The sequence below is a fragment of the Dama dama genome, chromosome 18 (genome assembly GCF_033118175.1).
Source record: "Dama dama isolate Ldn47 chromosome 18, ASM3311817v1, whole genome shotgun sequence".
NCBI lineage: Eukaryota > Metazoa > Chordata > Mammalia > Artiodactyla > Cervidae > Dama > Dama dama.
Genome location: NC_083698.1, coordinates 28,984,426 through 28,996,303, shown reverse-complemented (window position 1 = coordinate 28,996,303; position 11,878 = coordinate 28,984,426).

Below are 11,878 nucleotides of genomic sequence, written 5' to 3'. Positions count from 1 at the left end.
ATTAAAAAGCTTTTCTGCTTCAGCTGGTGGTTTTATAAATTATTCTTGGCTCTATGTGAGTTATGAGGACCCTCCTGCCTGCTTATTTTGGTTAGTTCTTTTCCTGGCTTTGGATTGTACCGTCACATGCATGCCCTGATTGGTACTGTACTGTGTGTGGTAAAGAAGTCACCTGCAGGAGATGCAAGAGACTGAGGTTCGACCCTTGGGTCGGGAAGATCCCCTGGAAGAAATACTCCAGTATTCTTGCCAGGATAATTCCATGATCAGAGGAGCCTGGAAGGCCACAGTCCATGCACTGATCAGTACACAGCCGAAAACTCAAGGGGAATACCCCCCTGAAGATTTCTGGAGAAGCTCTGACCTCTCTGCCCTACAGACTCTAGAGTTTGGCTCTCAGACACCCAACCTCATCTCAACTCAGAAAGACTTCCAGGTTCTGCCTGAGTTTTCCTTTATTGAATTATAACTGCCAGGCAGTGAGCTGGGACAGTCATAGGGGCCACTTCATTATTACCCCTTCTCTCAGGGACCACTATCTGGTACTGCCTGATATGCAGACTTAAAAACTGTTTTTTTCTTGTGTTTTGTCTGATTTTTTTTTTAGTTGTTTAGGGTGGGAGAATAAATCTGGCCTCTGTACCTCAATCTGGTCTAAAAGTAGAAATTTAGTATGAGGGCATTACAGAGTAAATGTTTCACAGCAAGAAGGAGGCAAGATGATTGACGGCAACCATGGGTATGGAGTTTGGACTGATTAAGAAATGTAATGAAGAAAGAGGGGGCTAGTACAAAACAACCCATTTTTTTTTTTAATGAGGTGGAATAAGAGATGCAATGATGGAAGAAGAGAACATTGGAGGAGAACTGAGATACAATTTTGGAAATTATAGGGATTGTACCTGTTTTATTAACTGATATATTCCCAATACCTACAATAGTGCCTGGAACATAGTAGACAGTCAGTAAGCATTTGTGGAATAAATGAGTGAAATGAGAAGAGGTAATGGCCAGAGAGTAAATAAATTGTCTGAATTTAAGAATCCAGAGTGTAGTATTGCTAGGTGATGGCAAGGACAGATATTTGGCTATGAGGATGAGTAGAAGCTGTGGTATGTAGGAAAATTCACTGTGTTGAGGAGAACGAAGGTCTACAAGGCCACTGATATCTCCAAGGAAGATAGACGACTTGAAAGGGGTGATAGAGGGAATGATTCTCAACCTAGTGACACAATATTTCACAAATGTGGGCTGTTGATCTAAGATCAATAATGAAATTTAGACTGAAAGGGATTTACTCCCATTATCCAGAGTTCCAGAGGAAATAGTGGAGAGCGCTGAAAGTATAGATCAGGGGTGAACAAACTAAGAGCGAAATAGGGATGGTGAGAAGTCAGGTCGTGGTAGGGGCTAACTTTAGGAGTGGTGACCAAAGATGTCAGTGATTTAAAAAGTTGTGATGAGAAAAAATAGTTTCAAATATGTAAATTATATTCATTTTGTCATTCTGAAGTAACCCTCTTTATCTCTGATAATACTCCTTGTCCTGAGGTTGTCTTTGGTATTAGTATAACCATATCAGATTTCTTTTTTCTTTTTCTACACCAGGTTTCTTAGACTTACTGCTCACATGGCATATTGTTTTCCATTCTTTTCCATTCAGTTTTTGTCTCTGTATCTAAGCTGTGTCTATATGAATAGCATAGAGAGTCTTGTTTTGTTTTTTTAATAAACTTGACATTTTCTGCTTTTACTTGGAGTGTTTAGTCTATTTACATTTAATGGCTATTGATATGGTAGGATTTAACTCTACGGTCCTGATACATTTCCAGACAGACACAGCCTTAAGTATTATAAGTTTTATCTGTTCCTAACTTCCCAATCTTGGGTAATTAACTTAGTATTTCTGAGTCCTAATGTCCTTATCTGTGCAGTATAGATAAGTGCTATTGTGAGAATTAAAAACAATGAATATAAAGCAGAAGGCACAAAGTAGAAATCTGATAAATTGTGACTTACATTCAAAAGTATCATTTCATTAACTGTACTAACGTTTATGATAAAGATCTCTAACTTTTCTGAAGAAAATAGTTCATATAGCATTCTATAGTTTATAAAAATTTTTTTGAAGTGAAATTCATACCACATAAAATCACCCATTTAAAAATTAAAATTCAGTAAGGAGTACATACTACATTCAAGATGTTGTACAGCTACCAGCTCTAGCTCCAGAACATCTTCATTACCCCAAAAGGAAACCCTGTACCCATTAAGCCTCTGGCAACCACCAACCTGCATTTTATAATATTTCTATTGACTTACCTATTCTCGTTATTATCAGTAAATGGAATCATACAGCATTGACCTTTCGTGTCTGGCTTCTTTCACATAGCATTCTGTTTTCAGAGTTCACCTATGTTGTAGGGTGTATCAGTACTTCATTCCTTTTTGTGGTGAATAATGTTCCAGTGTATGGTTATACCACAGTTTATCCATTTTTCTGTTGGTGGACATTTGAGTTATTTCTTTTCTTACGAAATATGGGGAAGCCTCAATAGCGAAAAAATTTAAATCTTGGAAAACCATAGAATCAAATGCTTAGAGCTTTTGGAAACTTAGAGCATCTAGTCTAACCACATCATTTTTCAAATGAGCAAAACCCAAAATCTCCCAGATGGTTTACAGCAGAGCTAAGATTAGAAGTCAGCATCCACACTTCTGGCTGTTCCATGAAGTAAACAGTGAGTAAAGTTATCTTAGGAAAAGCTCCTTAAATGAGTCCCAGCATTCAAGGAACACACACTCAGAGGGAAATGTATGAATGATGCTCCTACCAAATGTGGAAGCAACAGCAGATTCAGTTCTTTTTTAGACTTTGTATGTCGAGACATAAAGAATTACAGTCCTTCACATGATTGTCTAAAACTGCTTAGTTTACCCTCTTCTGACTCAACTTCATGGTTTTCCCAGAAGCAGATCCTGAGACAAAGAATTGTATGCAAGTTTATTTGAGAAAGTGTGGGGAGCACTCATAGGGAAGCAGAGAAGTAATACAGAGATGGGAAGGTGGTGGGCATTAAAGGTTCCATTGTTAAGCCTTCTGCCATAGTGGGAACTGGAGCCTAATCTTACAGAAAATGGTACAAAACTCACACAGAATTATTGCTACCCAGGGGGCAAGCAAACCAGGGCATTAACAGCAGTTATCCAAGCATCACTGGTTGAGGAGTTCCCTGGTGCCCTGGCTGGCCATGGCAGTGGGCAGGGTGTCTTCTGCAGTTCCGGAAAAGTAATCCTCAGACACAGAGAGGCAGATAGGTATCAGCAACTGGAAGGGAGTCAGGGCACCCTGCAAGGTCGGAGGGCTGCAGGCAAGGCTCCGACAGCATCTGCCAGAGACTTCTGCCCAGACCAGGAGTGAGAAAGCATGACTATTGCACTGCTCAGTATGGCTTGGGTAATTATCCAAATAGTGAGATTAGAGAAAATATTTTTCATTTTTAGATTCATTAAAACCCATGGAAAGCTATGTCTTGACTTGTAAATTTCTTTAAGATACCTCTAATCCTGGATCAGATCTTAGAAAATGTGAGCCAGTGAGAAATAGAGCTGAAATGTTGACATTCAGGGAGAAAATCTATACTTCTCTGCTTCCCTATGAGTGCTCCCCATACTTTCTCAAATATAAGTTCTTTTGGGGAAAAAAAATTATTTTGTAGGTGAAATGGATTTATTGCCATCTAAAATTTTCAAACAGCAAATGATGGAAAGAGAAAAGGCTTTCAAAATAGACTCTATAGTATAACTAGAAAGAATGTGATCAAATAAAAGGAGAATCCCTGGAAATATTGTTTCTGTGAAGTCTGCCATCTAGAGAAAGGTCAAGATTGTAAGGTCAAAAGAAAGTGTCCTTAATTTGTTTTTCATTGTTTTTCCTACAGCCAGCCTTTTGTTATGCAAAAGAAAACCATTAGATTTTGCAAGCCTGGTTGTTGAGCATTGGTCTATCAACTCAGAGACACACAGAAACCAAATGACCCCTGGTTCAGGGACTAGAATCTAGAAAGTCACACCTGAGAAAGCGGGACCCCAAAATAAAAACAACAGTTACCAATTTCAGAAAAAACTGGCAATTTGCTGATGCAGAAACACTTCTGAGGCTGGAGTGAAATTCCTCCTTCATTTTATGAACTTACTTCGCCACAAATAAGAAATATTTGTGGCCACCAGGTGCATGAGCTGTCAAAACTGAAGTATGTGGCATTTAGAAGAGATTTGAAAAGTGACAGGAAAATTCACTGCCTGGTAGCAAGAGAGAAAAGGGCAGAGCTCACTGCTTTAGTACTTAACTGGCTATGACCTTGTCCATTGGTGCCGAAAATGATGACAACACAAATTGGGCTTTGGGAGGAAGCAGGATGTGTTGGGGAAAGCACTAGAATAGAAATAAGGAGAATGTGTTCCCAGTCCTGGGACTGCGGGACAAGTCAGTTCTCTCAGTTTCCTTATCTCTAAGTTGATCGGTAGGAGAGTTTGTTTCAAAGATGTCTTTTCCAAGTGAAGCTATGAGATTCTCGGTTGGTTCTGAAAACTAGGACAAGCTGCTTCTGAAAAAGAGTGAATGATTTGGTTGATTAGTTTATTAATGCATTCAAGCCATCAGTTACTGGAGGAATGGTGTTTAAAGAGGCAGCATTAATACCGATATTTAAAGATGCAGCCAGACAACCTAGCTTTAGATCCTGGCTGACACGTAATTATGGTATAATTCTGGGCAGATTGCTCAAGTGTTCTGTGCTCAGCTTACCTGTCTATAAAACAGGATTAATAATCATGCCTACCCTAAAAATTGTTGTGATGAATAAGTGAATTAATATATTGTGGCAGAAAATAATGAATACATTATGTGCTCACCAGAATGGATTTGCTCCTTTTGCTGGGAACCAAAGCTAGACTACATTTCCCAGCATCCCTTGCAGCATTTTAAGACTATGTTAATAGGTGTTCTGGTCCATAGTGTACAGAGAAAAAGGAATGTGTGCTGAACCTGGTTCATAAAGACCACCTATATGATTCTCCAAAGAACTAGGAGTTGATGGGCCCACAAGATATTAACAGAAGAAACCTTTTCAAACACTCATCAAACTTCTTAGGAGAAATAAACTTCTATTGTGGTAAGCCACTGAGACTTAGGGTTTACCGGTTACAGCAGCTAGTGAGTATAACTCACTAATAAAATGTGTCAGACAGTTAGCAGCTTCTCACAGAGTAGAGGCGTGAATGTCCAGCCGTATTTAGATCTCCAGAGAAGGGCACTGCTGGGGGATAGAACCAAACTTGGGTCCGCTCACTCCTGCACAGTAAAGCCAATCTACTGCTACCAGGTTGTGGTGAAGGAAAGTGCAATGTTGATCACAGGGCACCAAGCAAGGAGTCTAAGCAGTTAGTGTTCAGAAGACCCAAACTCGCTGCAAGCTTTCAGGGAAAGGTTTTTAAAGACAGGGTGAGGGAGAGGGACTTGTGGGATGTGTGGTCAGCCTTTGGACATTCTTCTCATTGGTTGGGGGGGTGAGGTAATGATGAGTCAGCATCATCAACCTTCTGGTTCCGACCACTCTGAGGTCTACGTGCTTGTGGGCATGTGCAGTTAACTTCTTCCATCTGGTAGGGATTTCAGTATCAGTATACTGGAGTGGGTAGCCTTTCCCTTCTCCAGAGGATCTTCCCAACCCAGGGATCAAACCCAGGCCTCCCACATTGCACGCAGATTCTTTACTGACTGAGCCACAAGGGAAGCCCAAGAATACCGGAGTGGGTAGCCTATCCCTTCTCCAGCGGATCTTCCTGACCCAGGAATCTAACCAGGGTCTCCTGCATTGCAGGCGGATTCTTTACCAACTGAACTATCAGGAAAGCCACTTCAGTATCTGCAAAACAGCTCAAAGGGTATGGCTCAGAATACTCTAGCCCTTGAGGAGGAACTAAAGGTCCTTGATTTTGTTTAATAGCTAAACTGTTGTTATTTTGTTTTTCTTGAATGGTTCTCTTTCTTTCTGCATTCATCTGATTAAATTTATTCTTTGTCACTCAGGGAAGGCCTAGGAGGCTAAAGTTTTTCTACAGATGAGAGGCAGGCAGAGGACATGCCTGGGGTTGGAGGTATGTCTGTTCTAGAAAGGCCCCATTGGGTCCTACTTGGTGGTGTTAGTTCGTTCAGTCATGTCTGACTCTGACCCTATGGACTGTAGCCCACCAGGCCCCTGTGTCCATGAAATTCTCCAAGTAAGAATACTGGAGTGGGTTGCCATTTCCTCCTCTAGGGGATCTTACCGACCCAGGGATTGAACCCAGGTCTTCTGCATGGCAGGCAGATGATTTACCACTGAGCTACCTGGGAAGCTCCCCACTTGGTTACAGAGCCACTTGAGCAAATGAATGGCCATGTTATGTTTGAAAATAGAGTAACCTGCCGTAGCTGGAGGGCAGGTTCCCTGGAGGATTCTGGACTTAAGTGTGGTGAGAAGAGGGGTTGTGGTTACATTAGCCCGAGTATCAGGCAAAGTAACCCGGAGGGTACCCAGTAAGCCGGGGTGAGCCGCCAAAGAATGGGAGCTGTGCTAATGTTGCCACAAAAAGACACTCAGAGCTGTAATTTGGATTGTGTTTGTTTGGATTCCCTTCCAGGTAGGCTCTGAGGGAGGACTTAAATGCAACTGGTTTATTTGGGAGGTGGTCCCAGGAAGCACTGAGGGAATGGGAAGTGATAGCAGAAGGGAGGAAGGTCACTGAAGGGTGTGCAGTGAGTGGGTTACTGCTGTGGGTACCTGGGACTCAGTCCTCTGGGCACTTGAGAGATCCACGTGGACCATGACTCAAGATTGTCCAACTTGAAGAGACAGGGAGGGAGGTATGTATTTAGCAAAAAAAAAAAAAAAACCTGTTCCCAGGATCTGAACTGCTCAGCAGTTCAGCTCTCCCACATGTTAGCCAAGCTCTCTCCCAGAGCCTGAGCATGCCCCTGGCTGAGAGAGACAAGATGCTGCTGGCTCATAGGGAAACTCTGCTAATGAGCTTGGGGTGGAACAGAAAGGATCCCGGGTGAGCACTGACATCTGACATAGCTCTCCACACCCTCTTCTTCACCCCTTTATTTCTAGATACCTCTTTCCCATCATCTGTCAAATCTGATGCTGAAAGGAATGTGATGATAGAGTGCAAAGAATAAAGGCTTTGAGATGCAGTAAACCTGGGTTCTAATCATGCCCCTACCTCTTATTAGTTGTGTGATCTTGGGCAAGTTGCTTCCCTTTCTAAACCCCCATTTCCTCTTCTGGTAAATGGAGTTTAAAGTATCTAACAATCAAAACTCACTAGTGTTTAAAAGAGGCATCTAGCAATACTATCGGAGAAGGCAATGGCACCCCACTCCAGTACTCTTGCCTGGAGAATCCCAGGGACGGAGGAGCCTGGTAGGCTGCAGTCCATGGGGTCGCTGAGAGTCAGACAGGACTGAGCGACTTCACTTTCACTTTTCCTTTCATGCATTGGAGAAGGAAATGGCAACCCACTCCAGTGTTCTTGCCTGGAGAATCCCAGGGATGGGGGAGCCTGGTGGGCTGCCGTCTGTGGGGTCAGAGTTGGACACAATTGAAGTGACTTAGCAACAGCAGCGGCAGCAATACTAGCTCACTTCTTTTCTGAGTTCTGGCAGATACCATCAGTGACATGATGCCTTGATGTAGAGGAGATGGGATGGAGAGGTGGGGGACTGACAGAGTTGCGTGTTGCCATGGTAACCAGGCATCCTATTATTCCCATAATACTTCTGGCATTCCTTTTTCTAGACAGGCTGCTCCTGTACAACCTTGACTTATCTATTCATTTTGGCATTTTTTAGGGAAGGCCATCAGGCTGGGACAGGATGAGGATGAAAGGATAGGAATAGGCTAGACTTTCCAAGAGTCTGTGTGTGGAGGTCACCTGCCAAGAGCTAAGGAGACCAACGCAGGGAAAGAGGCCATGGACTTGAAACCACTGAAATGGCTGAGACAGCCACACTGTGATCTGACTTCATGCCCTATGACCCACAAGTATTCAGAAAGATCCCAAAACTCATGCTGTTTGTAGTGTAGTTGAGTTTCCTACAGGATCTGGCAGTGGGGCATGCCTGTCAGCTTAAGGTTGAGCCAAGATGGCCCGTAAGGGCTTAGTTTATGAGACAGAGGAGATTAGGGAGAAATAAGGTCTGAGTTTACAAAAATTCTGAGGATGGAAAAAGGACCATCTGTTCTCTTGTAGGGAGTGACTACAGTTTTGGATTTGTTCATAAATGGTAGAGAAGTAGGAGACTAAACTGCCAAGATGTGTGTGTTAGTAGTAATGCCCTGAGGAGAGGCCAAGACAGGATGGTACATGCAAGAAATTGATTAGGAAGAACTTCTGTGGGAAGAAATGGGGAGGGAGCGAGGAGAGGCTAGGAGAATCATCAGACCCTGATGCAGGGTGAACCCCAAGTGCAGGAGAGAAGGGCGGATGTGTGGATGGGAGTGTCTTAGACCACAGTGCAGTTCCTAGGAAGCTTTGGTGATGGCACCAGGGAGCCCTCCAGCCAATGTCACCTGTGGGTGGATTCCCACGTCCCCTAGAAATGAGTGTGCTTTATTGTGTCTGCCCCGAAAAAGAAGCGATAAGAAAATGACTGTGCTTCTTGCTAGCGTCACCAGATGGCACGAAAAACACCGTCTAACTGAGAATATTGACTTGAGGACTATACAGCACGCATAAGCACAAACAGACATACCCCCTCATCTTTCTCATACCCTTACACCTTCTCTGTGGTTATATCAAACTGTGGTCCTAAGTTTGAGTAATTTTCTTGATGAAAATGTTTAATGAATGGTCCAGTATCAATTTTCTGCTTTTGGTAATGTACTATAGTTGAGTGAGATGTTATCATGGGGCGAAGCTGAGTGAAGGTACACCTACTATTTTTGCAGTGTCTTGTTAGTCTATAATTACTTTGAAATTAAGAGTTAAAAAGTGTTTAATAAAGAATCCCAAACATGAATAAACCTACTGATTTTAAGAATGCACGTGATAAATAAAAAAAGAAAGTCTGAATTATACAGGAGGGTCTTGAAATAGTGTTTCAAGGAAATGATGAAAAATGAATGTGATATAACAAGAGCAGCAGGCCTAAAGGAACATGCATTTACCTTCAGAGACAAGACTGCACACCTAGCAAAAAAAAGTAGCTTGACAGACCATGGTTTTCACCTGCTTCAGGTGGGGTTGGAAACACTTTTCAGTGGATTAAAAATAAGGACTACTGATACCAAGTGTGGCAGGCCAGGGGTTCCTGAAATCTGGTCCTATTTGGAGCCAGAGAAGCTGCTGCTTTATGAAAAAAGGAAATTGAAAACAGCAACAAATGCAGATTTCTCTTTTAATCCAGACTTTGGAAGAAAGAAAATCAGGAGGACAATGAGCTGTCTACTTCTGGTGTCAGAACGTTTGTCTTCAAACATCTTTTCTCCACTGTTTCTATTAGAAGCTACATCCTACCATATCCACTTTGACCAAGCAAACTTCACTTTTCTTACCCAGGCGAAGGCCTAAGTTTCCGCTTGCATATTAGGAATTTAAGATATTTAAGACTGTGGTAACATTTTTACTGGGTCAGTTTGTTTTATTTTAGTTACATTTTTAAAAGCATATTACTCTTGAGACTTAATTTTTAATGTTTTGTTTTTGCCATCTTAGGCCTATTGTTTATATTGTAGAAGATCCCATGATGTGTGATAACACCTACTAGACTACTGTTTCTTGTGAATTAGCATTTCCCTGCTTACTAAAACCATTCTTTTCTTTTGTTTTCTAGCCATTTGTGTATCTTTTCTTATATTCCTTTTTGTTGTGACACATATGTTGTAGCTTCTACCATTTTTCTGTTGGCTTCTCTGTCTTTTTCTAATGGCCAAGAACTTTTAAAAATATATTCTGGATAGTAACCTTTTAGTTGTTTTATGTGATCCAAATATTCTGTTATGTAACATGGTTTTTTTTTTCTCTTCCCACTCTGTGTTTTTAATCAAGATGATATTGCAAAGAGTTAAAAAATAATAAATTGATATCCAAAAGCAGATTTCTCTTGAAACTAAAGAAGTGTTAGGTTCAGGGCCTTCACTTGCATGGTTCTACAGTCCTGGGAGAGGTGCTAGCAGAGTCCTCACACAATCACATATTTTCATAAAATTTACCAAAGCTGTAGAAGTTAATGACAATCTGTTGAGACCACTGCCTCTTCTATTTTCATTCGTGTTGGGGATGCTGGAATTATCAGCAACTTACTAAGTGGACATTTTTTATTTAGTGGGATATATTTACGTGATTTGCAGTCACTTTTACACACAGTGTAGTTATTGTTGGCTGTCAAGGTATGGGAGTTGCTTTTAGGAATATCTTTGTTGGCCAACTCACTGAGTATCATGCCATGAAGATGGGGGCTAGAGGTCGTACTGTAATATTGTTATCCAGTCGCTCAGTCATGTCCAACTCTTTGCAGCCCTGTGGGCTGCAGCATGCCAGGCTTCCCTCTCCTTTAGTATCTCCCAGAGTTTGCTCAAACTCATGTCCATTGAGTTGGTGATGCCATCCAACCATCTCATCCTCTGTCACCCCCTTCTCCTCCTACCTTCAGTCTTTCCCAGCATCAGAGTCTTTTCCAATGTCGTTATGTATGATCCAAATATTCTCTGTCATGTAACATGTTTCATGATGCTCTTCGCATCAGGTGGCCACAGTATTGGAGCTTCAGCATCAGTCCTTCCAATGAATATTCAGGGTTGATTTCCTTTAGGATTGACTGGTATGATCTTCTTGCTGTCCAAGGGACTCTCAAGAGTCTTTTCCAGCACCACAGTTTGAAGACATCAATTCTTTGGTGCTCACCCTTTTTTATTGTCCAACTCTCACATCCATACATGACTACTGGAAAAACCACAGCTTTGACTACACAGACTTTGTAGGCAAAGTAGTGTCTCTGCTTTTCAATACTCTGTCTAGGTGTGTCATTGGTTTTCTACCAAGGAGCAAGGATCTTTTAATTTCATGGCTATAGTTACCATCCACAGTGATTTTGAAGCCCAATAAAATAAAGTCTGTCACTGTTTCCATTGTTTCCCCATCTATTTGCCATGAAGTTATGGGACTGGGTATCATGATGTTAGTTTTTTGAATGCTGAGTTTTAAGCCAGCTTTTTTATTCTCCTCTTTTACCTTCATTAAGAGGCTCTTTAATTCCTCTTTGCTTTCTGCCATAAGGGTGGTGTCATCTGCATATCTGAGGTTATTGATATTTCTCCCCACAATCTTGATTCTAGCTTGTGCTTCATCCAGCATTTTGCATGATATACTCTGCATATAAGTTAAATAAGCAGGGTGACAATACTCCTTGTCATACTCCTTTCCCAATTTTGAACCAGTTCATTATTCCATGTCCAGTTCTAACTGTTGCTTCTTGACCTGCATATGGGTTTCTCAGGAGGCAGGTAAGGTGGTCTTGTATTCTTATCTCCTTAAGAATTTTCCACAGTTTGTTGTGATCTACACTGTCAAAGGCTTTAGCATAGTCAATGAAGCAGAAATAGATGTTTTTCTGGAATTTTATAGCTTTTTCTATGATCCAACAGATGTTGGCAATTTGATCTCTGGTTCCTCTGCCTTTTCTAAATCCCGCTTTTGCATCTGGAAGTTCTCAGTTCACATACTGTTGAAGATTTTCCCAGTAATGGAAACATGTAAGAGAGGAGAAACAGGGTTTGAAGTTTACAGAGTTAGAAACTAGTCTGTGGGAAATCCTTCTGGTGATCAGATCTAT